This window comes from Hyperolius riggenbachi, chromosome 6, assembly GCF_040937935.1.
Source record: "Hyperolius riggenbachi isolate aHypRig1 chromosome 6, aHypRig1.pri, whole genome shotgun sequence".
Taxonomy (NCBI): Eukaryota; Metazoa; Chordata; class Amphibia; order Anura; family Hyperoliidae; genus Hyperolius; species Hyperolius riggenbachi.
Genome location: NC_090651.1, coordinates 290,019,259 through 290,043,916, shown reverse-complemented (window position 1 = coordinate 290,043,916; position 24,658 = coordinate 290,019,259). Strand labels below are relative to the sequence as shown.

At 43.2% G+C, this 24,658-nt stretch overlaps 1 protein-coding gene across 8 annotated transcripts in view; it reads right to left on the bottom strand.

Moving 5' to 3' along the window:
- The window catches only part of LOC137521582 (myosin-10-like), a 273,744-nt gene that overhangs the window by 166,793 nt on the left and 82,293 nt on the right, over positions 1–24,658 (bottom strand). For 3 of the 8 annotated variants that reach the window (XM_068241014.1, XM_068241017.1, XM_068241018.1), the window contains exon 1: positions 16,220–16,412. The exons of 1 other annotated variant lie outside the window; for it this stretch is intronic. The gene's annotated coding sequence lies outside the window, so the exon portion shown is untranslated. Of the gene's footprint in view, positions 1–16,219; positions 16,415–24,658 lie in introns of those variants that run through there. 4 more of the 8 variants (XM_068241015.1, XM_068241016.1, XM_068241012.1 and 1 more) reach the window with 3 other exon arrangements.

Sequence of the window (24,658 nt, the reverse complement as noted above, 5' to 3'; positions counted from 1 at the left end):
GGTTTTTTTTGGAAATTTTTTTATAGAAGTGAATGTAAATTGGTCATAAAAACGATCTGAAAAACGATCGGACAAACTATTGGCCAACCGATCTGCCAAAAGAAACTAATTGTGTATTTCCAGCATAAGGCTAGTTACACACTGGGACGCTGTGTTGCACATCCTGTAAAACAAGATCACAATGCAATGGAAGGGAAAAGTCAGTGATGTGAAGCATGTAGTATGCAAAAAGTATGCTTCACTGCAACTGTAAATCAGTGTTCTCCCCAGGCTCTTTTAGCCGGGTGCTCCACCCGGCTAGATTTGGTGACCACCCGGCTGTCATCGGCTCACCTTCTCACCTCCTCCTATGCTATAAGCACAGTTGCCCTGCATTTTCAACTTGCCCCACCCGGCTACTATTTCATGCCACCCGGCTGGAAAAAAATTCTGGGGAGAACACTGTAAATGCACATGTTCTTCAGCGTGCCTTGCATTATTCTAATGGATTCAATCACACCGCACTGCTGTATCAATAATGTACATCCTCCTGAGCAAAATTCTCATAGGGCCATCATATCTAGGCACTCTTGAACCATGCTACCTACCCCTACCCTATGAGTTGATTGGTCAATTGACATTCTAATGCAATGAACACTGTGTAAAATCCACAAGCACTGAGAAAAGAAAGTCAGAGGGTGGAGCAACAAAACAAAGTTAACAGTAAACACATCAAGTACCATCTGGGTCTCCTCTTTTCTAGGGCTCCATAGCAGTTGCTATAGCTATTGCTACACCCCAGGTGGCCAATGGGAATGCAGATGGGACTGCATGTGGCCCTGGGCAATTGCCCTGTTTGCCCTTATGAAAGCGCTGGCCCTGGACCGAATACACCACAACCCGTCAGTATGAAAGTAAGATGAGTCTCAGCCACTGTACTTTTTATAGAGAAATTTATTTAAACTAAAAATAAGAAAATAAGGAGATGTGTAAACTCTGACATGTATCCCACACATTGGCCTCAATTCACTATGCTTATCTCCTGTCTTTAGTAGTGTTTCTAGAGTTATCACCATGGTGATAAGGCATGTAGTATTCAGGAAACATTTTACCTCAGGCAAACCTAAAGTTAACTCTTCTGTCTTTAAATTAACTCTCCAATCCTTAAAATAACTCCACAGTTGAAGACAGGCTGTTTATTAACTGCGTGTGAAAATAACTACAGAGGAGGTAAATTAACTACAGAGGAGGTAAATTAACTACAGAGGAGGTAACGTAAGGAATAAAGAGATAGGATAACTCTCTTACTGTGTGGAGGTAAGCTCTTGCCTTATTATCTCCAGCATGATCTTAGTGAATTGAGGCCAAAGTGTTAAATCTTCAATCCTAACTCTTAAGGTCCGTACACACGCCGGACTTTAGGCAACGACGGGTCCGTCGTTGCCTCCCGCTGGGTGGGCGTGCCAGCGACAGTCCGGCATGTGTACGCTCTGTCGTCAGACTGATACGGCTGTTTCTGAGCGATCCGCCCGGCGGATCGCTCAGGAACAGCCCTATCAGTCTGACGACAGAGCGTACACACGCCGGACTGTCGCTGGCACGCCCACCCAGCGGGAGGCAACGACGGACCCGTCGTTGCCTAAAGTCCGGCGTGTGTACGGACCTTTAGAATGCAGGCTGTTAATTAGCTGCATGTGAAAATAACTACAGAGGAGGTAAGTTACGAACAGAGGAGGTAACATAAAGAATGAAGAGATAAGATAACTCTCTCACTGTGTGGTGGAAGGTTAACTCTTGCCTTATTATCTCCAGCATGATCTTAGTGAGTGGAGGGCATTGACTTGTACTGTGGTTTTAATGCCAGGCCCTTTATAAATGTAGCAAATGTGTACCGTGTGTGCGCAAGGATTATACAGCGCATGCAGAATTCACTAACAAAGTATGAATACAAAGAAACACAGCAGACAAAGGAGGAAAGAAAGTTGAGTAGTTAGATGCACATATATAGTTTGGATAAGTTTTCAAGCAGTTGGCACCTCTCTAGCCACACAAAGCTCTTGGCTCTTTACCATTTGCAAACAATGCAGAATGGTCTTGGGTTTAGCAGATAATCCTGGCCCACCTAATTATTTTGTAACAACCACTTTGTAGCAGAGTACATTTCAGAACAACCGGCAGCAAGTCATGGCTAGTGAACTATAGGGGGAGATGTATTAAGCCTGGCACATGGAAACTGTAGCAAAAGTGGGGCACTTGCTCAGTGTGATCAAGTTGCAACACTTAAAGCAAACCTGAAGTGGAAATACACTGATGACAAAAATAACTGTATTTATAGACCTAATCTCAGATAGGACGCTCCTGGAATCACCTTTGCTTTATTTTGTATTTAAGTAGAATGTATATTTAACATCTCAGGTACATGAGAATTTTTTTAAACATTATTCAGTTTCCATATAGACAGATCTTGAACTAGTGAACTTGCCATCTCTTCCCTACACTCAGGTGTGTTTTATGACCTCTAATTAGTTATCAGTGAGAGTTACTACAGTCTGACCGCAGAGAAAGTGTCATTAGAGCCCTTTATTTTAAACTTTTGCAGTGTGGAAAAAAGAAATAAAAAGGTTCAAAGAAGTATGGGCCTTTACATATACGTTTATGTCATCATGTTACTCGTCGGCAAGGCCGGATCAAGGTCTGATGAGCTCCCGGGGAAAAGGTAACACGCAAATAAAATTCATCCCCAATGGCCCCCCAAACCGGCTGCCACCCCCCCCCCCCAATCTCCCCCCTTATATTCTCACGTACCAGAATGTAAACCAGCTGTCCCAGCGGCAGGCGCACTGCTCCTGTCTTCTTCCTGTTGTCTGCCGCTTGTGACTGGTGCAAGTTATATGTAAGCATAATGACGTGTCACCACAAGAGGCAGACAGTGGGCAGAAGACGGAGAGCACATACAAACAGCACCCTGGCCGCCGGGAGAGGCGACATACGAACGCTGCAGGGGCCCCAGGGAGAAAATAAGTGTTAGGGGGAGGTTGGAGGCCCATCTTGCCGACCCTGCATGTCATTCAGGAAGCCCTTATATTAAGCTGGGACTGTAATTGGTTGGCATCTGAGTTCTCAGCAAAGTGCATTATGCCATCCCATGCCAGGAGCACTTACTAAGGACACTCTATACAAAAAAACTATTTTTAGTGTCAGGAAGATGCTATCAGGTGGTAACAGCTTCTTATATGTTTAAAGGAAACCTGAGGTGAGAGGGATATGGAGGCTGCCATAGTTATTTCTTTGTAAACAATGCCAGTTGGCTGGCAGCCCTGTTGATCTTTTGGCATAAGTAGTGTCTGAGTCAAAACCCTGTAACAAGCATATTTCTATTCCAGATGAGTCAGAGTACACCCTAGGCTTCAGGTTATGGACTACAACTATTATCAGATCTTTTCACTACCCCTTCTGACTTCTGAAAGGGAAAATTTCCCTTTCATTATAACACTGTCATAAATATATGGTAATCATTGGTGCTCATTGCTACACCTGCACTAACCACCGTCTTCACTCTTCTATCTGCTGGTTTCTGTTACAATATCCGGAATGGGTGTGCTGTATACATACAAGCAAGGTAAGCTTAATAAATCTGGGGCCTAGTCACAAAGAAATGGGGGAAAAAACGACAAACAAAGCTAAAAACACTACTTTCTTCCAGGGCTGTGGAGTCGGAGTCGGAGTCGTGGAGTCGGAGTCGTGGAGTCGGGCAATTTTGGGTGCCTGGAGTCGGAGTCGGGAAAAAATGCACCGACTCCGACTCCTAATGAATTTGTAACTGTAATTAAAATAGAAAATATGATAAAATGTTCTATTTCTCAGATAATAGTCATTAAAAATAATGTATATATACAGTATATATAAAGTAATAGCTGTGCTTAGTCCACAAAAATGAAATAAACCAGTCAAAATTATTTACTTGTGCTGCTTCAATAAAGCAGTCCCCATATTTTTAAGGTCAGATATACATATCTGATTGTGACTGTATATATGATGTGTACACAGGAATCTCTTATATATACTAAATAACATCTATGCTGTAAGAATAAAGCCTGATGTGTAGCTGTGTCACTAATAGAGATGGTCAACGAGATGGAAATAATTCTGCATTGATGCTGATTTATGCAAATGTATGCACTCCCTTTGCTGATGAAATCAAATAATGTGATATGTTATTAAAATTTGGTTTGGTGACTACAAATTAAAGGGTAACTGAAACAGATGAAAAGTAAAGTTTTATACATACCTGGGGCTTCCTCCAGCCCCCTTCAGGCTAATCAGTCCCTCTCTGTCCTCCACCACCCGGATCTTCTGCTATGAGTCCTGGTAATTCAGCCAGTCAGCGCTGTCCGGCCGCATGCCGCTCCCACAGCCAGGAACATTCTGCATCTGCGCAATAGTGCTGCACAGGTGTAGTATGCTCCTGGCGGCGGAGTGTGTGCATGCGCACTACGCCTGACTGGCTCAAGTACCTGGACTCATAGCAGAAGATCCAGGTGGTGGAGGAGGACATCGAGGGACTGATTATCCTGAAGGCGGCTGGAGGAAGCCCCAGGTATGTATAAAACTTTAATTTCATCTGTCTCAGGTTTACTTTGTTACACAGTAGTACTATACTCTACATATGCACTCCCCACAGAGCTGCAGGGAATCCACTGAGAATGCTGTCCACATTAAACACAGAGGTGTTGTCTGTTTACAATCTCCTCATTCCCCTGCAGAGTACCTGCACATCATTCTTACATGTACCCACACTTACATTGCCTAAGGCCTGATAGATGTTCTTTGTTCCGGTTTGTACCTTTTACAAGTACTCTTACCAAGGACTAGTTTTAGTCTAAAGGGAATAAATATAGTAGTCTACATATCCTTCTCACTTCAGTTGTCTTGTAAAATTCCTAAGCGTTGGCAGTTAAGAGACGAATTTCATGTTACATACTTTTAATCAACAAAATTGTAATATGCAAATTAGAGGAGTCGGAGTCGTGGAGTCGGTGGAATCCTAAACTGAGGAGTCGGAGTCAGAGTCGGTGGATTTTTGGACCGACTCCACAGCCCTGCTTTCTTCATTCTCCAGCTTTTAAAATCTGACAGTCACTTTTAAAATGTAATTATGCCAACGCAGTCCGTAAAGATGCCCATTATAGGTATAACCTCCCGAATGATTGACTGTATGATCGATCCGATTGGGTGCCATTAACGGTGCTGATCGCCGCCAAACTATTGTTTTATCGATTATTCCATTGATTTATATTTTGAAACCATTCTTTTGGTCTGAACCGATTGCTTATTGTTTTCCCCTGTATTGGTGGGTTCAAATGATCGCTTTCGATCAATCGCTTCCGATCGATTGCTTCCGATTGGATCACACCGTCGATTGTTCTGTATATTGGATTGTTAATGGGCACCTTTCTATACTGTAACTAATCTAAATTGACAACTTCTAGTTGCATTCACTTCAGTAGAGTAATGTAGGCCTGCTGAAACCAGTCCTTGCTAGATAAAGTAGCTGCCCATACACTCGCATTGAGGGCGTGTACTGCTAATTTATAAAGTGGTGATCTGCAAAACAAACGTTTCCCCATTGTAGCCTATGACTTCTTCAGTTTTACGGTTACAATCAAGCTGATCTCTGTGTTTTTACATGGGCGGCTGAATATATTCAGTTTGCCAGAACTAAAGCCTGGTACACACCATGCAATTTCCCCTCAGATAGATGGGTTGAATAGATAATTTCCAACAGGTCTGATCTGTTTTCCGATCGTTTTTCTGATTAATTTGCATAGAAATGATGAGAAAATTGATCGGAAATCTGATGGGATCTGTTGGAAATTATCTATTGACCCATCTATCCAATGGGAAATTGCATGGTGTGAGCCCGAAGCCCAGCAACAACACTGCTGCTAGCGTTTCCCCAGCGGCATTGATGAATAAAGCAGGTCTGGCCTGGTAATATGCCCTATGTCAGTGCAGAGTGAGGGGACTGCACCATACAGAGCCATTACCCATCTACTCCAACCCACTATCATTAGTATGCTATAACTATAACGAAAGGATACCATTGCTGTCAGGATTCATGCTGCATGATTTTTAATCCGAATTCCCTGACTGCTGCTATAGAAGGTCACCATTTCCAGAAAGCGATGTAACAAAAACACCAGAATTGCCAAAGTCAGCATCGACTTCAGCAACACCAGTGTTCTTGTTAATAGAGTTTTCAGGAATAGCAGTGTTCTATAGCAGAAGATGGGGAATTAGAGTTATAATTACTGCAGAACCAGCATGAAGACAGCAGCAGTGTAAGTGTGCAGTTAGGCTCCTTTCACAGGGACAACTGACAGGCAGTGAATTTGCCACCTGTCAGCAGCTCTCATGCAACAGCCAGGCGCTTGTTAGCACTCGGTACCGGCACTGGACAGGTCCCCCCCCTCCCATGGAGTCAGATCTGAGTGCAGACAAGCTCAGACTCGGCATGCCGCAGTCCTCTGCCACCTTGTAACACCACTGCATGCCAGCACTTGACACAAGTGGTTTTACTACCACTGCAATTTGGCTGCATCTAAGTTGACCACGAATTGCACTAGCGGGCGGTAGACTAAACTGTTCAAGTGCACATTTCAGCCTCCCGTCTGAGACAAGCTATATATAACATTTTTATCGTGCCAGAGCTGCAGCCACTAGGGCGTTCTCTATAGGCAGTAACAGCGTTGGGGAGTCCTGCCCAAGGTATCCAAGCAGCTGATGCAGGCCACTTATATGCCACATACCATAATGTCTTCCTTGCTTCTGCTATGAGTTGGAGAACATTGGAGAGTCTCAGTGATCATGCAACTTTTGTCTGATTTTATTACTACTTTTTTGCTTTCAGGAGTCAGGGCTTGTTCACACTATGAGCGTTTTCAATTTTTTTTAAGCACTGGTGATTTTGGAAATCACTCTAAAAGCTCTTGTGCAATGATTTCCGATGAGAGTGTTCACACTTGAGCGATCCACTTTCTATTGAATCGCAAACGCGGCTCCTGTACCATTTTCTGAGCATTTGTGGTCAATAGAAAGCATAGGGAAATCGCAAAGCACTTAAAAAAGCGCCTTGAATAAAGATTTCCTGAGCGCTTTTATGAATACATAAATTGCATTTATTAATTTCCGGGTCAAAGAGTTCACTTCCAGACTGATGTCAGGAAGTGTAAAAAATCATCACTCGACAAAAGCACTTAGAAAAGCACTTCTCTTATGCTGGGTACACACGTTGAGATTTCCCGCTCGATTCACGGGATTGAACGGTTCGATTCGATTATTTCAAACATGCTCGATTGGATTTCGATCGTTTTTTTCATGATAGGTATGCAAAATCGACGGCAAAAACGATCTAAATCCAATCGAGCATGTTTGAAATAATCGAATTGAACCGCGAATCGAGCGGGAAATCTCAACGTGTGTACCCAGCATAAGTGCAAAGCACAGGAAAAAAAAGAGCTTTTAAATTCACTAACCAAATCAGTCAATGCTTGCAATATCGCTTTGTAATGTGAATAAGGCCTAAAGGTGGCCATACACTGATAGATTTGCAGCACATTCAACCATCAGATAGATTTCTGTCAGATGCCTGTCATGTCAAATCTGACAGGAATCTATCTGATGTGTGCCACACACTAGAATGAATGAAATTTATTGGAAATCTATTGAAAATCAATCTAAAGGCATTACTGCACCATTAGATCCAATGCAACTCTGTGGGCCATTGATCTGCTGCCAGCAACAGATCGACCTAGATTTTCCATCCTGTCAGATAGATCAAATCCATCAAAAATTGGCCGCAATGGAATCGATCGATCAATGGCTGAAATCGATCAATGTATGGGCCCCTTTAGAGAATGTAGCAGTTACTTGGGTTAAGCCACATACACACATCAGACCATGGTCTTTGGAAAATGAAAGATCACAGACCAATTTTACCCCCTTCCATGTAGTATGAGAGCCATACCTACACAGTCTATTCTATGGAGCTGAACTCCCCATCAGACAGAAATCTTTGCAAGATGCTGCACACAAAGATGCTGTAGACGTTCAAAAGATCAGTATCTGCAAATGATCTGTTCCTGCAAAAGATCTGTTCCTGCAAAATGAATTCATAGTCTATGATATCTGCAGATCATCATACACACCTTGTTTAACAGACATTCATCTGCAGATCAGGTCCACCAGGATGGATCTTCAGATCTGCAGATGATTGTCTGATCTGCAAATGAATGTCTGTTAAACAAGGTGTGTATGATGATCTGCAGATCTCATAGACTATGAATGCAATTTGCAGGAACGGATCTTTGGCAGGAACAGATCTTTTGCAGATACTGATCTTTTGTGTCTGTACAGCATCTGTGTGTGCAGCATCTTGCAACGATTTTTTTCCTGATGGGAAGTTCAGCTCCATAGAAAAGACTGTGAAGGTATGGCTCTCATACTACATGGAAGGTGGTAAGATTGGTCTGTGATCTTTCATTTTCCAAAGACTATAGTCTGATGTGTGTATGAGCCTTTAGACAATAGTGAGAGTTGAATGCTTAGTCAATTCGAATTTATGTGCTGCTCCTATTGCACTGTTCTCCCAGCTCCATCGTGTGCCAAAAGTCATCCCTCCTGTACAACACTGGGCCTGAACTGTTGCCATAGGATAGATCCTAATCCCTGCGTTTTAAAATCACACAGCAAGTTCCTTCTTCCCACATGCTATATGCAAATCACAGGTGAGTGCATACAATGGAATCCTATGGGAAATCAAAAATGCGCGCAATGATATCCTACAGGAAATAAAACATGCATGAGGTTTACATGCAATACTGTAGTATCCTGTGGGAAATCGAAAACACATGTGATTTGCATACGTTTTTAATATGTTTTTGGGGAAAAGATTCAATAATGCAAAACGGAAACGCACAAAAACTGCAAACACAGGAAAAAAAAAAAACAGAAACGCACACGGGCAGAAAACTCAAGGTTGCGTGCTCCTAGCCTGATGTTCTCCAGCAGAGCAATGGTGAAAAAAGAATTCTTCAGATTATTTATAATTATGGAGATATTCTCAAAGTTGTTGAACAATGAATGAAGAATGAAAAACTGAGAAAAGCGGTAAAATGGAGACCTTTACACCTTCTCAGCACTGAGGTTGCTAGTTAAGAGATGATGTGACTGACTGAGTCAGTGTTTGGTTGTGTGAAAGATTCCTGCTGATACTATTTGGATGAAGCAACATTTGACGTCATCTGGGTTACTCAGGGCTCTCAACCTGTGAAGTTTCCAACACCTTGCACTGCACCAGAGGAATGATTACCTCATGTGCTGATACCTCCCAGGGCAAACTATGTGTGACAAGGTAAATGGACTGCTACTTGTTTGAAATTTATCACCTTCCCGTCATTCCCCCATAAAAAGTGAAGTAAATATGAGCTGATGCAAACTTTTTTTTTCTCTTTCGCCTACAGAGCTTGTAAGATTGCAAGTTGTGAATCACAGTACTATGTGCTTTTCTCAAGAGGTCACTGGAAGACCATATATGGTACACGAAAGCTATGTGTGGAAAGTCACCCAGGCAGGCAACTGTCCAATAACACCATACAATTTCTGTTAGATTTTCTCTGTTAGATTTACCTGCCAGATATATATTTTCCAACATGTTGGCAGGTAAGTCTAACAGAAAATTGTATGGGGTGTAGCTAGCATAACTCAAAAGCTAGAGGATTTAGTAGCATGGTTAGCAATGGAATCCAGGATGGGTAGGAAACTAGGGGTGTATGGAATGCTCTCACCTAAACATTATGCGTGATGTAAATAATACATGAGAATTTTTCCCTCTGGAATAAATTAAGAATCAGTTTACACTAATCCCGTTACGTTTTCTACCACCTTGTTTAATAGTGTACTGTTCTGTGCAGCTGTTTGGTACGGCCACGGCTGCACTAAAGGATCCATAGCCGTAAGGTATTTTTCTGAATAGAAACAAGAATAACCACTACCAAACACAAATGAAACTCCTAAAATTAGAATATCATGCAAAAAGTTAATTTATTTTAGTAATTCAACTTAAAAGGTGAAACGAATACAAGAAATAGACTTATTATATGCAAAGCAAGTATTTTGTGCCATTATTTGTTTTAATTTTGATGATTATGGCTTACAGCTTATGAGAACACCAAAATTAAAATCTCAGAACATTAGAATAACGTGAAAATGTTCAATATACCAGGCTCAAAGCCCCCCTGAGGCTGCTTGTCGCTCGCTATCTCCCTGGGTGGCTCCTGCCACTTGCATTAGTGCCTGAAAGCCTGGCCAAGTCGTGCTTTGTCCTGCATGCGTGGCCCGATGCGCACCCGTGGCTTGGAGCATTCTACATTTGCGCAATACAAAAGACTCACAGGGGCGGGAGGCCTACTATACCCAACTACCCAACTTTCAGACAAGCAGCTGCTCTCATGCACCAGCCAGGTGCCTGTTAGCACTTGGTGCCGGAGGTGGACAGGCGCCCCCCCCCCTCCCCCCAGCAGTGGCCGTGCTCAGGAGAGACTTTTCCTGTTTTCTGCAGTGGAGTAACATCTCCACATGTCAAATGCTGAAACTATTGGTGTTACTAACGCTGCCATTTGGCTGCATTTAAATTGCTCCTGAATGGCGCTCATGGCCGGCTTCACAAGCGTGCAGATCATCCAACCATCTGAAAGAGGCGATCAATCCAATCCAATCTACTAAATTAATCAATCCAATCTAATAAATCTACCAAATTATATACAAATGTATGAACACGATGTTACAAAAGCATTTCACATACTTATCAGCTATCTGCTAGAAGAATGCAATTTTTAAGCCTAATTCACAGAATTTATATATTTTTTTTTAGTATAGTGTTGTAAGGGGCTACCTCTTTGGATTTTTATTGCAGTCTTGAGTCCCAACAGTGAGAATGAATATTATTTCCTTCCCAGACAGAAAATCCACACAGGAAAGCCAGAGACTGCAAGAAATAACACTTCTTACTGTACAGTGAGGATGAGAGTTCATAGCTCACTATTATAGCAGTCCCTCATTTCCTCTCCCCAGTGACTACCAGATTGCAAGTAGAAGTATAAAGCTCCGTGGAGGTCTCAGGGACAGGAAGTGAGGGGTAATCTGTCTGATGGGGACAAAGAGCAATGAAAAGCTCCCAAAGATTCCCTGCTCCCTAACCCCCCATCTATATGCACTCTGCTATCTTCGCTAGGAAGTCCCGCAGCTGCAATAGTTTGAAGCGCCTGCGGTGGGTTTGCACGCTCCTTGCCGAAGCAATGCATGCCAGGAGATGTAGTCCATCAATGTGAGTACATGTCAGCTGGGTGATATACTCACATTGACGGACTACCTCTGGGAGCGCATGACACCGCCGTGGGCACTTCACACTGTGGCACCTGCAGATCTCAGCTCTCCCTGGTGACGATGACTGGAAGCATTAACACAGGGGTCTAGGGAGCAGCCCACCAAAGGTAAATAATGCCTGTCATCCCCTTATGACCCGCTCTATTTACAAACCTCCCTTATGGGGAGGTTCCTTTTATATATTTTGTCATATAGGTGCTTAGTTCCTCAACAGTTAGTATTACTATTATCGATTTATAGAGCGCTATCATCTTCTGATACTGATAATTCAATACTATCTTGTTTTTTTAGAAACAGGATGAAGCCAGTCCATTAAAGGGCAACTGAAGTAAGAAGAATATGGACGCTGCCATATTTATTTCCTTTTAAACCATACCAGTCGCCTGGCAGCCCTTCTGATTTATTTGGCTGCAGTAGAGTCTGAATAACACCAGAAACAAGCATGCAGCTAATCTTGAAACACCTGATATGCTGCATGCTTGTTCAGGGTCTATGGCTAAAATTAATAGAGGCAGAGGATAAGCAGGGCAGCCAGGCAACTGATATTGCATAAAAGGAAAAAAAATATATATTTTTTTGTGTTTGCATTTGTTAAGCAACTGCCAAGACAAATTCCTTGTAGGTGCAAACATACTTGGCGAAATAAATTGATTCTGATTCTGATATGGCAGCCTTCATTTCCCTCTCACTTCAGTTGTCCTTTAAGTTGATTCAGATTGAAAGCTTGTAAGGTCAGTTTTCCCTCACGTATTGTTTCTTGTAATTATTATTTCTTTTTTTTTTTTCATTTTAGACACAGTCTGTATTTGGCTAAATTCCTGCAGACAGTGGATGCAGCCGTGCATCAACCAGCCCTGGCAAACACTCAAGTATGAATTGTGCCATTCAGCTCTGTTCATTCTTTTGCCCTGGACAGTTGTGGGAGTGCTCTGAGGGCGGAAGAAACCCTCAGTGTACACGCCTTTTATCCACTCCTATGAATCAAGCTGAAGTTTCTGTTACATTTATTGCACACTACCTTCTGACTACGTAACCACATTTATATCTTACTTTCTAGTGCACCATGGAAGAGGATGTTATGATATAAATCAGTAACAATGTAACAGCAAACATTTAAATAACCTTTTTCTGCTAATTCCCTTTAGTAGTTGGACAAAAGGAGAAGTTTATTCCCTAGCATTATACAGTGGCTTGCAAAAGTATTCGGCCCCCTTGAAGTTTTCCACATTTTGTCACATTACTGCCACAAACATGAATCAATTTTATTGGAATTCCATGAGAAAGACCAATACAAAGTGGTGTACACGTGAGAAGTGGAACGAAAATCATACATGATTCCAAACATTTTTTACAAATCAATAACTGCAAAGTGGGGTGTGCGTAATTATTCAGCCCCCTTTGGTCTGAGTGTAGTCAGTTGCCCATAGACATTGCCTGATGAGTGCTAATGGCTAAACAGAGTGCACCTGTGTGTAATCTAATGTCAGTACAAACAAATACAGCTGCTCTGTGACGACCTCAGAGGTTGTCTAAGATAATATTGGGAGCAACAACACCATGAAGTCCAAAGAACACACCAGACAGGTCAGGGATAAAGTTATTGAGAAATTTAAAGCACGCTTAGGCTACAAAAAGTTTTCCAAAGCCTTGAACATCCCACGGAGCACTTTTTAAACTATTATTCAGAAATGGAAGGAGTATGGCACAACTGTAAACCTACCAAGACAAGGCCGTCCACATAAACTCACAGGCCGAACAAGGAGAGCGCTGATCAGAAATGCAGTCAAGAGGCCCATGCTGACTCTGGATGAGCTGCAGAGATCTACAGCTCAGGTGGGGGAATCTGTCCATAGGACAACTATTAGTCATGCACTGCACAAAATTGGCCTTTATGGAAGAGTGGCAAGAAGAAAGCCATTGTTAACAGAAAAGCATAAGAAGTCCCGTTTGCAGTTTGCCACAAGCCATGTGGGGGACACAGCAAACATGTGGAAGAAGGTGCTCTGGTCAGATGAGACCAAAACTGAACTTTGTGGCCAAAATGCAAAACGCTATGTGTGGCGGAAAACTAACACTGCACATCACTCTGAACACATCATCCCCACTGTCAAATATGGTGGTGGCAGTATCATGCTCTGGGGGTGCTTCTCTTCAGCAGGGACAGGAAGCTGGTCAGAGTTGATGGGAAGATGGATGGAGCCAAATACAGGGCAATCTTGGAAGAAAACCTCTTGGAGTCTGCAAAAGACTTGAGACTGGGGCGGAGGTTCACCTTCCAGCAGGACAACAACCCTAAACATAAAGCCAGGGCAACAATGGAATGGTTTAAAACAAAACATATCCATGTGTTAGAATGGCCCAGTCAAAGTCCAGATCTAAATCCAATCGAAAATCTGTGGCAAGATCTGAAAACTGCTGTTCACAAACGCTGTCCATCTAATCTAACTGAGTGGGAGCTGTTTTTGCAAAGAAGAATGGGCAAGGATTTCAGTCTCTAGATGTGCAAAGCTGGTAGAGACATACCCTAAAAGACTGGCAGCTGTAATTGCAGCAAAAGGTGGTTCTACAAAGTATTGACTCAGGGGGGCTAAATAATTACGCACATCGCACTTTGCAGTTATTGATTTGTAAAAATGTTTGGAGTCATGTATGATTTTCATTCCACTTCTCACGTGTACACCACTTTTTATTGGTCTTTCACGTGGAATTCCAATAAAATTGATTCATGTTTGTGTCAGTAATGTGACAAAATGTGGAAAACTTCAAGGGAGCCGAATACTTTTGCAAGACACTGTATATATGCAGCAGTCTATAGGCATGGCACTGAATTGCTGTGACAATGAAAACAACAGAAAGCTGACAAAAATGTCCCAGTCCAGTCAGTCAGTGCTATTGTGACACAAGTACCACACAGCTGTTTGTGGAGGCTACTGGGACTCCATACACTGTCTGTACACCTATAGTGCAGGCACCTGCTGACAATACACCACATAATGTCTACAGGTATGCGAGACAGACATTATCCCTTTCATGTCACTGCTCAGGGTCAAACAACAAAGCACTGCGTGCATTCATCTGGAACATTGTTCCTCACTGCTTCCTACTTCTGCCTCTTCCACTAGTCACAGCTCTTTCACGTTTCTGAGGTTGATTCTGATTTGTGACTTGGGGCATGACTGATAGGACCTGAGGCCTAGTTAGAGAAAGCTAGAGCCCAACTATGTCCCTGAATTTCAGGTTTAAACAGTCTTGAGGCAACAGAAAACTCAAGTTTGTTTGGTTTTTAATGAGAGAAGCTCATGCATAAGAACACATTATACACGCTACAAACCAGTGGAATAACCAGTTAATCCATTTTAAGTGTCTATGTATTCAACAGCTACACAGTAATTTCAGCTTGTGCACCTGCACCACCATCTGAGGATAGGCTGTCCCTGCTACAGAAGAATTGCTAGTAGACCTTGCAAAGACTTGCTGCTAACATTTACACAAGCAATGTTGTCTGGAATAACGAGTTACCAGATTGTCGCTATAAAACACGCAGCAGCTCTGACTAGCTAACCAATTCCATAGCTCTACAATATCAGCACCCAGCTCACAGGTCCCTGATTCAGAATTAACATGCCCACAAAATGAAGCTCCTGAAACTATTCTAAAAGTAGGCAAAAAGATAAACTGGTGTTGGTTAATGTAAATTAAGCTTGCAACGCAAGAAAATATACACAGAAGTGACATAAAGCAGTGACCTGTCACCTGTGAGTCTTAACAAAACATTGACAAGCAACCGGACTTCTTTATTATGTTATTTGGGGGTACATGCAGAAAGTAGATAAAAATAATAAAAAAGCAACAGTTTATTTTCCAGTTATTTACAAGGCTTCTGATACATCAAAAAGCAAAAAAATTATAAACAATGGAAATGAATATGTAAGGCTGGGTTTCCACTGGGGTGCCGCGTCCGTTTACAAATTGGAAACCGCACTATTCGCTAATGCGAATTTACATCAGATTCGCTATATATTCGGAGGCGTTGTGCAGCTTTTTTTCCGTCTGCATGCAATTCTGAAGCAGCATATTGAATTTAACAGGCTGCGATTCCGCATCTGAATTCGCATGCGAAGAGTCGCTGCGATTCAACTGTAGTGGAAAAGGGAGCTTAATGACTTTTTTGTACAAAGAATTGTATTTATTTAAAAAAAAAGTATTAAAAGAAGGGACAGCAGTTTATGGGCCCAGTTACACCCTCTGCAGCCACAGCAGTTACTATCTGTGCAATTACATATAAATAAAATATGTAGACATTGCATTGTACTAAATAATAAAATCATACAGTTCATTTTCTATACTGCTGAATTCCAATCACATTTAACGAGTCATCAATGTACTGAGTAAACTGAATAGAACATACTTAAAAATGTACAAAATATTAATCAGGCTGTACTAGTGAGCTGCCCATATACAGTAGTAGACTGAATAAGTATCATTCTGCAACTGTTCTAACTAAAACTCACAATTTTATCCTTGCAGGATGTTACTGATCCTAAAAGAGTTCCTTAATAGAAAAGAAACCAAGAAAAGAAGGCAGACTATACTATACTGATCAATGCTTTCTACGCAACCTTCTTACACGTGCAGTATTTAACAGTTAATATGTGCAACCAGGAATCACTGGGGTGTCTCTTCATTCAATCCATGGCATATCCTAAACTCCCAGCCAGAAAAGGCTGGCACAATTAACCAGACCTTCAGCACACTCTCAGGTCTCTTGCATTTAGCTGTGAAAAAATATTTACACTACCTTTCCTCTAATGAAAACGCTCAGCTTCCTTCAAGAGGCCACAAATCAAAAAGAGAAAATCAAAATGCTCAGCAAAGCGAGGCGAATGGTTTACTCCAAGGTAGATCTCTCCCGCAGCCTGCTCCTCATCCAGACACTCAACTGTCAGTGCATGTCGGGAAGTGAGAGAGGAGTGGAGCGAGGGCGAAGGTCCCTGATGTCACAGGCAGCAAGGAGGGGCGAGCAGCACTGCTCTACTCTCCCATGGAAAGTGCTGAAACCTCAGAAGCAAATATGTCTAGGAAACAGAAGCCTGGGCAGGGCTGCTGCACTTTTTTTTTTGTTTAACCTATTGTGACAAAGGTGTGAAAGGTTTGTGTGTAGCTACAGAAAGCCTGCAGTCAATACCCATGTTTTATTTACAAGTTTTTAATCACATCTGTCACATAATTTTCTACAGTTTAACAAGTTAAACACATTTTTTTTTACTCCACACATGAATTATGGACATCAGATTTAGCAGGCCAAACTACGTTTCTAAATATGATGCATATATATATATATATATATATATATATAGAGAGAGAGAGAGAGAGAGAGAGAGAGAGCTGATATTATCTGCAGCGCTTTTTAGGGTACACAGTCATGTGACTTTCTCTCAGAGGTGCTCACAATCTAATCCCTGCCATAATCATAGTCTAAAGGCTCGTGCCCACCTCACGCGATTCTTCGGACCACTAGCGATATTTTGAACGACGAGAGATAATTTCAGCGATCTTGCGATGTGCGTACAGGTGCGCGAAAAGGCGAACTGCGACTCGCAGCAATAACGGCCATCACGACAGATTGGATCTTTAAGATTACCAACGACCCCCAACGACTCATACGCAAAGTGCCACGATTGTTTGAACTCACTGTCTTCTAAAAGTAGTTCTGTGTTCTAAAAGTACCCATACATTACTCAATATGCGGCATCAATATCAGAAATTGATGCCGCAATGTGGCCGTCCTGTGTGTAATTTCCATCGATTCCTGGTCAAAATTGAAATTAGCAAAGGAAAAAAGACTAGTGTGATCTGAAACATGAGGGTTTTGCACATTAATTCTTCATGGCACGGGAGGTGCGATTAACCACTTCACCTCCAAAGGTTTTTCTCCTTAAAGAGAACCCGAGGTGTGTTTAAAGAATGTTATCTGTATACAGAGGCTGGATCTGCCTATACAGCCCAGCCTCTGTTGCTATCCCAAACCCCACTAAGGTCCCCCTGCACTCTGCAATCCCTCATAAATCACAGCAGTGCTGTGAGCAGGTGTGTACATCTGTAGTGTCAGTCTCAGCTGCTCTCCCGCCTCCTGCATAGCTCCGGTCCCTGCCCCCCTCCCTTCCCTCCAATCAGCAGGGAGGGAAGGGATGCAGGCGGGGACTGAAGTTCTGCAGGAGGCGGGGAGAGCAGCAGACTGACACTATAGAGATAAACACAGCCAGCTCTGACAAGCTGTTTGTCAGCAGCGTGGCTGTGATTTATGAGGGATTGCAGAGTGCATGGGGACCTTAGGGGGGTTTGGGATAGGAACAGAGGCTGGGCTGTATAGGCAGATCCAGCCTCTGTATGCAGATAATATTCTTCAAACCCACCTCGGGTTCTTTTTAACCTCCTTGGCGGTGCGCTGCCTGGCCAATCAGTGCTAGGCAGCGCCAAGGGGTGGATCGGGTCTCCCAATGACGTCCCGACGTCGCTGACGTCGGTGACGTCATTCCGCCCCGTCGCCATGGCGACGGGGGAAGCCCTCCAGGAAATCCCGTTCTTTGAACGGGATTTCCTGATCGCCTATCGCCGGAGGCGATCAGCGGGGCTGGGGGGATGCCGCTGAGCAGCGGCTATCATGTAGCGAGCCCTGGGCTCGCTACATGATTTAAAAAAAAAAAAAATTAAAAAAAAAACTGCTGCGCTGCCCCCTGGCGGTATTTTTCATACCGCCAAGGGGGTTAAAAACCAGAGCAATTTTCACCTTTCAGCACTGCATCCATTCATCTGCCAATAACTATCAGTACTTATCACACTGAAATGATCTATACATTTTTTTTTTTGCCACCAATTAGGCTTTCTTTGGGTGGTAGTTTTTATGAAGAATTATTTTATTCTAAATGTATTTAAATGGGGATAATAAGAAAAAAAAATGGAAAAAATGCATTATTTCTCAGCTTTCGGCCATTATAGTTTTAAAATATAATGTTCGACTGTGGATAAAAGCCACGCATTTTATTTGCCCATTTGTCCCGTTTATTGCAACATTTAAAATATTTCCCTAGTACAATGTATGGCGCCAATATTGTATTTCGAAATAAAGGTGCACTTTTTTCAGTTTTGCGTCCATCACTAATTACAAGGCCATAATTAAAAAAGTAACAGTATTATACCCTCTTGACATACATATTAAAAATGTTCAGTCCCTAAGATAACTATTTATGTTTTTTTTTTAATTGTAAAATTATTATTTTTTTTTACAAATACTTTATTTGGGTAAGTTTTGGGGAGTGTGGGAGGTAAGGGGTTAATTCTAAATGTAAATATATGGGTCTGTTTATATTTAAAAAACTGTGTTCCCATTCATCGATCTCCCCTCTAACAATCGGCGGCGAGAGCGAGTGCGGGAGCGAGCAGGAGTGCACAGCGCCAAGGGACGTAGGTAGTCCCTGCGAGGTGAAAATGGATTTTGCAGGGACGTAGATACTGTATATACGAGTATAAGTCTAGAAATTTAGGTCTGATTCACTTCATAAAAGTATAGTGGTCGACTTATATACGAGTCACTGCAACACTGATTAATGTGTGTACTAATAATGACATTCTCATTTGCAGCAATTTACCCAGATGTATGTGATACTTTGAGGAAAGGAAACACCAACAAAAAAACAGGTGTGAAAGTCCTGGCCACATCAATTAACAAGGAAAGGGGCAGGGTGGAAATACTGCGCTGCAGTAGGGGAATGAATAATTGCAGCGCTTGGGGGCCTGGAGGAGTTATTGGCTGCACTTAGGGGACAGGAGGGGATAATGGCAACAATACTGTATGCAGTGCAGTCCTTAACCCCTGCTGGATCCCAAATGCAGCCATTAACTTTGCTGGGTAGACTTATACTTGAGTCAATAAAACATTGCAGCTTAAAAGGGTTGAATATTGTGGTCAACTCATACACGAGGTTGACTTTTATTCGAGTATATACGGCACTTGTCCAGGGTTAGGGCAAATGGTTAAGGTAAGCCTGGAAGTGTGGTAAGCCTTAAGTCTGACTTCTCCAATTGCTGAAATCATGTGCTTTAGGTTTTGATAGTGTGATGAAATGTTATCATCTGTGTCGCCAATGAAAATATTTCTCCTCACTACTGTTACACCCGGTAGGTAACTGTGAGAAGAATGGAGGAGTGTAACGAAAAATCTGCAACGCCGGATGGATTGCGGAAATATGGTCGCATCCAGTCCGGCAAGCGGACCTTCCAACGCGGGATGCGAAAATTCGTCCGCATCCGCTGCGCACACCCGTCCGAGCACTCTGCTCCAAACTCACCAACATGCTGTTCACCAGGGTTCTGCCATCTTGCCTCTAGGGGGTGCGGCCGCACACCAGACACGCCTTTATACTCTTAGAAAGCGTGTCAGCTGACCTGGAGGTCAGCTGACATTTTAGCCTGCTCTGATTGGTTGCTGCCTGGGGTGGAGACTTCTCTCCCAGGCAGTATATAAGGAAGTGCTTTTCAGTCACACTTTGTCTGTGTTTGCGATACCCTGTGTCAGCACTCAGACCTTAGACTAGATCCCAGGTGTTGAAACCAAGGACTTCACACCTAGACTAGGAGATTATTATTATTGTTATTGATTCTCTGTGTATGATTCTGTGCCTGTCTTGACTTCTCTTCTGCTTCCTGATTCTGTACTCTGCCAGCCCGTACCGTTAACGACTATTGGCTTGGTTCCTGACTATTCTCTCGTCTCACGTCTCTGTACTGTTGCCGCCTGTACTGTTGCCGAACCTCTTTCTGTCTGACCTTGCTCCCTTCAGTGGAACGTCTCCTACTGTTGGGTTATTATCTGAGGCTTGCCTCCCTGAGACGCCGGCCCTAGCAGACCGTTACTGCCAGAGGCCGAGATTCCTCCACTGCCACTTTGGGGGATCTCACACACGGGGTTCCCATTCAGAGGTAACCACACCTCTGAGGAATTGCTGTGTGGTGGATATTTCCACAACTTTGTGAATATTTACTGCTTTGTATATTTTCATGTTGTTCGTGTGTCCACTGCTTTACATCTACCCGCATTATTAGCAATTCCGCAGATTGCTATATAATCGGGTCTATCCTTGTATTATTGGCGATACTGCGGATCCCCAATAATCAAGGTTCGGGGTGTGACACTGGTCTGAGTAGATCATTTCAGGCACTTACCGTGTTAGTGAGCCTTCCGCTGATTTACCATCAGGAAGATACTTACTATTTCACTCTAACATATCTGCATTAGTGATGATTCTGTATATCACCACTTAATCAGATATTTGTGCCTCTTGCTGACACCAATCGTTACAGAAACACAGACCGTAAAGAAGTAAGATGGAGGGGGTGATAAACCAGCTTCAGACTGTAAGGGCAGAGTTAGAACAGCTGAAGATTACTGTAACTGCACAGCAGGCTCAGATTACTCAGTTAAATGAGACTGTCCAAAGGTTGCAATCACCACTTAACGTTCTACCTCCCCCGGCTCTTAGCGAGCCTAAAATGAACATTCCTGAGAAATTTTCAGGCACAAGGTCAGATTTCCAGAATTTCCGTCACAGAGTGCTGTCTTACTTTGAGATGAAACCTGTGTCCTCGGGAACCGAGGCTCAGAAGGTCACTCTTATCAAGACTCTATTGCATGCAGATTCCCAGACGTGGGCTTATGGCTTACCTGATGAGCATCCTGCTCTGTCTTCTGTCCAGGAGTTTTTTAAGGCCATGGCGGTCATCTACGATGATCCAGATAGTGCCGCCACGGCCGAACGTAAGCTCAAAAACCTTAGACAAGGACGCAGTACTGCTGAGGAGTATGCGTCAGAGTTTAGGAAGTGGGCTGTGTCCTCTAGATGGGAGCGATATGCACTCTTGGATAGATACCTAGATGGGTTGTCAGAAGCAGTAACTGACGTGATGGTTAGTCATCCGGAACCCAAAGATCTAGATGAGGCTATTACGCTGTCTATTAAAATAGATAGGCGTCTGAGGTACAACAAGAAGGGCAGGTACCCCATGTACTCTAGGACTTCTGGGGCCAGTAGCTCGGCAGCAGTTGAGACTGAGGAGCCGATGCAGTTAGGCCACGGGCGCCTCACGGAGGCGGAAAGGTCAAGAAGACGCAGAGAGGGTCTTTGCATGTACTGCGGGGAAAAGGGCCACATTGCACAAAACTGTGGTAGGAAGTCGGGAAACTCCTCGGCTTAGGTGTGGTAGGGGGTACCACCCTAAGCGGAATTGTTTTACCTCCAAAACAAGAAAATTTTTTATTGCCCTGTTCCCTAAATTGGGAAGGGAAGAACTTTCCTACCACAGCATTTGTAGATTCCGGGTCAACAGCTAACTTTTTAGATTTAAGCTTTGCTTTAAGTTTAAATATCCCTGTACTTCCGGTAGGAAGACATTTATATGTTACAGCGATTGATGACACTCCTTTGCAAGGAAAGTCCCCACTGTGTCAGACACCTCCCCTCTCGCTGCAAGTGGGAGCTCTGCACAGGGAGGTCATACAGTTTTTCGTTTTAAAGATGTCTACCTCTACGGTGATACTAGGGTTGCCCTGGTTACGATTACATTCTCCTCAGTTTGATTGGGGGAATGGGCAGTTGACTACTTGGTCGCCTTATTGTACACAACATTGTTTACAGAATGTAGTTTTGTGTTCTACTAAGATTCAAGTGGAAGGAGTACCTCCACAATATCAGGAATATGCTGATGTCTTTTGTCCTAGGGCAGCAGATCAATTACCCCCCCATAGACCTTTTGATTGCCCAATAGATTTGAAACCAGGAACCATGCCACCCAGGGGCCACCTATACAACCTCTCGTCCCCGGAAAAATTGGCCATGGACGAGTACATTCAGGAGAATTTGCAGAAGGGTTTCATCCGCCCTTCAAGATCTCCTGCAGGAGCGGGATTCTTTTTCGTTCAGAAAAAAGATGGTGGTTTGCGCCCCTGTATTGACTACAGGGGTCTAAATAAGATCACGATTAAGAATCGGTATCCACTACCGCTAATCGACGATTTATTTACACAGGTTCCCGGGGCTTCTGTTTTCACTAAGTTGGATCTAAGGGGGGCCTACAATTTGATCCGTATCAGGGAGGAAGATGAATGGAAGACGGCATTCAACACTCCCAAGGGGCATTACGAATACTTGGTGATGCCCTTTGGGTTGTGTAACGCTCCTGCAGTTTTTCAGGAGTTCGTCAACGAGATTTTTAGGGAGGTACTGGGTCGCTTTGTAATCGTCTACTTAGATGATATCTTAATATTTTCTAAAAATATCACGGAACACCGCCAACATGTGAAGTATGTGTTACAAAGACTCAGGGAGAATCAATTGTTTGCGAAATTAGAGAAATGTGTTTTTGAGGTAAAGGAGATTGCCTTTCTTGGTTACATTATCTCTACATCAGGGTTGTCCATGGATCCCAAAAAGGTCTCTGCTGTAAGGGATTGGCCACAACCATCTGGGCTTAAAGCACTACAGAGATTCTTGGGATTCGCAAATTATTATAGAAAATTTATCAAGGGGTTCTCTTCGGTGGTGTCTCCGCTTACTAATTTGACAAAAAAAGGGGCTGATGCCACTCATTGGTCAGAAGAAGCAGTTGTGGCATTTTCCTCTCTGAAAGAGGCATTCTGTTCTGCTCCCATATTACGTCATGTAGATGTTGCTTACCCATTTATAGTGGAGGTGGATGCCTCGGAGGTTGGAGTAGGAGCAGTATTGTCTCAACGTTCAGGACTTCAGGGCAAGCTTCATCCCTGTGCTTTTTTTTCCAGAAAATTCTCTCCTGCCCAGAGAAATTATGATGTTGGAAACAGGGAATTATTAGCCATCAAGCTTGCTTTTGAGGAGTGGCGCCACTGGTTAGAGGGGGCGGAGCATGTAATTACTGTGTACACGGATCATAAAAATTTACAGTACATTGAAAAAGCTAAAAGACTCACCCCCAGACAGGCTAGATGGGCTCTCTTTTTCTGCCGTTTTAATTTTATAATTACATTCACACCAGGGAGTAAGAACGTTAAAGCGGACGCCCTTTCTCGTTGTTTTGAACCTGAAACTGCTCCATCTCCTTCCTCAGAAAGTATTCTGTCGAAAGAGATCATCCTGGCAGCCACTGAGATAGTTGAAGACCTTCCTAGCCTCTTAAGTCCTTTTCAATTAGAAGTGCCAGAAGGGAAACCAAGAGGGGTTCTTTATGTCCCTTGTACTTTACGTCCCAAAGTGCTGCAGTTGTTTCATGGACACAAGAATGCTGGACACCCTGGCATTACCCGAACCCAAGAATTGTTGTGTAGATCTGTCTGGTGGCCATCTCTACAACAAGATTGCAAGGAATTTGTTAAGACCTGTACCGTCTGTGCCAGGAGCAAACCCTCCCGACTGGCTCCAGTTGGAACTTTGCAGTCTCTGCCCTCCCCTCAGGAGCCATGGACACATATTTCCATGGACTTCGTGGGAGAACTTCCAGATTCCAATGGAAAGACTGTCATATGGGTGGTCACAGACAGATTCAGTAAGATGGCCCACTTTGTGCCTTTGAGTGGTTTCCCTACTGCTCAAAAATTAGCAGATCTTTTTATTCAAAATATCTTTAAATTACACGGCATTCCAGAGAATGTTGTCTCAGACAGAGGGGTCCAGTTTGTCTCTAGGTTCTGGCGGGCCTTCTGTAAGGGGATGGGTATGTCGTTGTCCTTTTCATCAGGTTACCATCCACAGACCAACGGCCAGACAGAGAGGACCAATCAATCTTTGGAACAGTTCCTGAGATGTTATGTGGCGGACGCCCAACACCAGTGGGCGGAGTTTCTACCATTTGCTGAGTTCGCACATAACAATCTCAGGAATGAGTCCTCTGGTTATGCGCCTTTTCAAATTGTCAATGGGAAATCTCCCAAATTTTCTCCTTTGCCAGTGTCGACCTCTCCATTCCCTGTCCTGGAGGAGTGGCAGGAATCTTTCAAGAGGATTTGGGCTAATGTCAGAGAAAATTTAAAAAAGGCTTTCATCATACAGAAGAGGCAGGCAGATAAGAGACGGTCTGCGGAGTGGGAGTTTAAACCAGGAGACAGAGTTTGGATATCAACTCGTCATATAGCTCTGAGGCAGCCATCCGCGAAACTGGGGCCCAGGTATATTGGACCATATCCAATTTCCGAAAGGGTTAATCGTGTTACTTA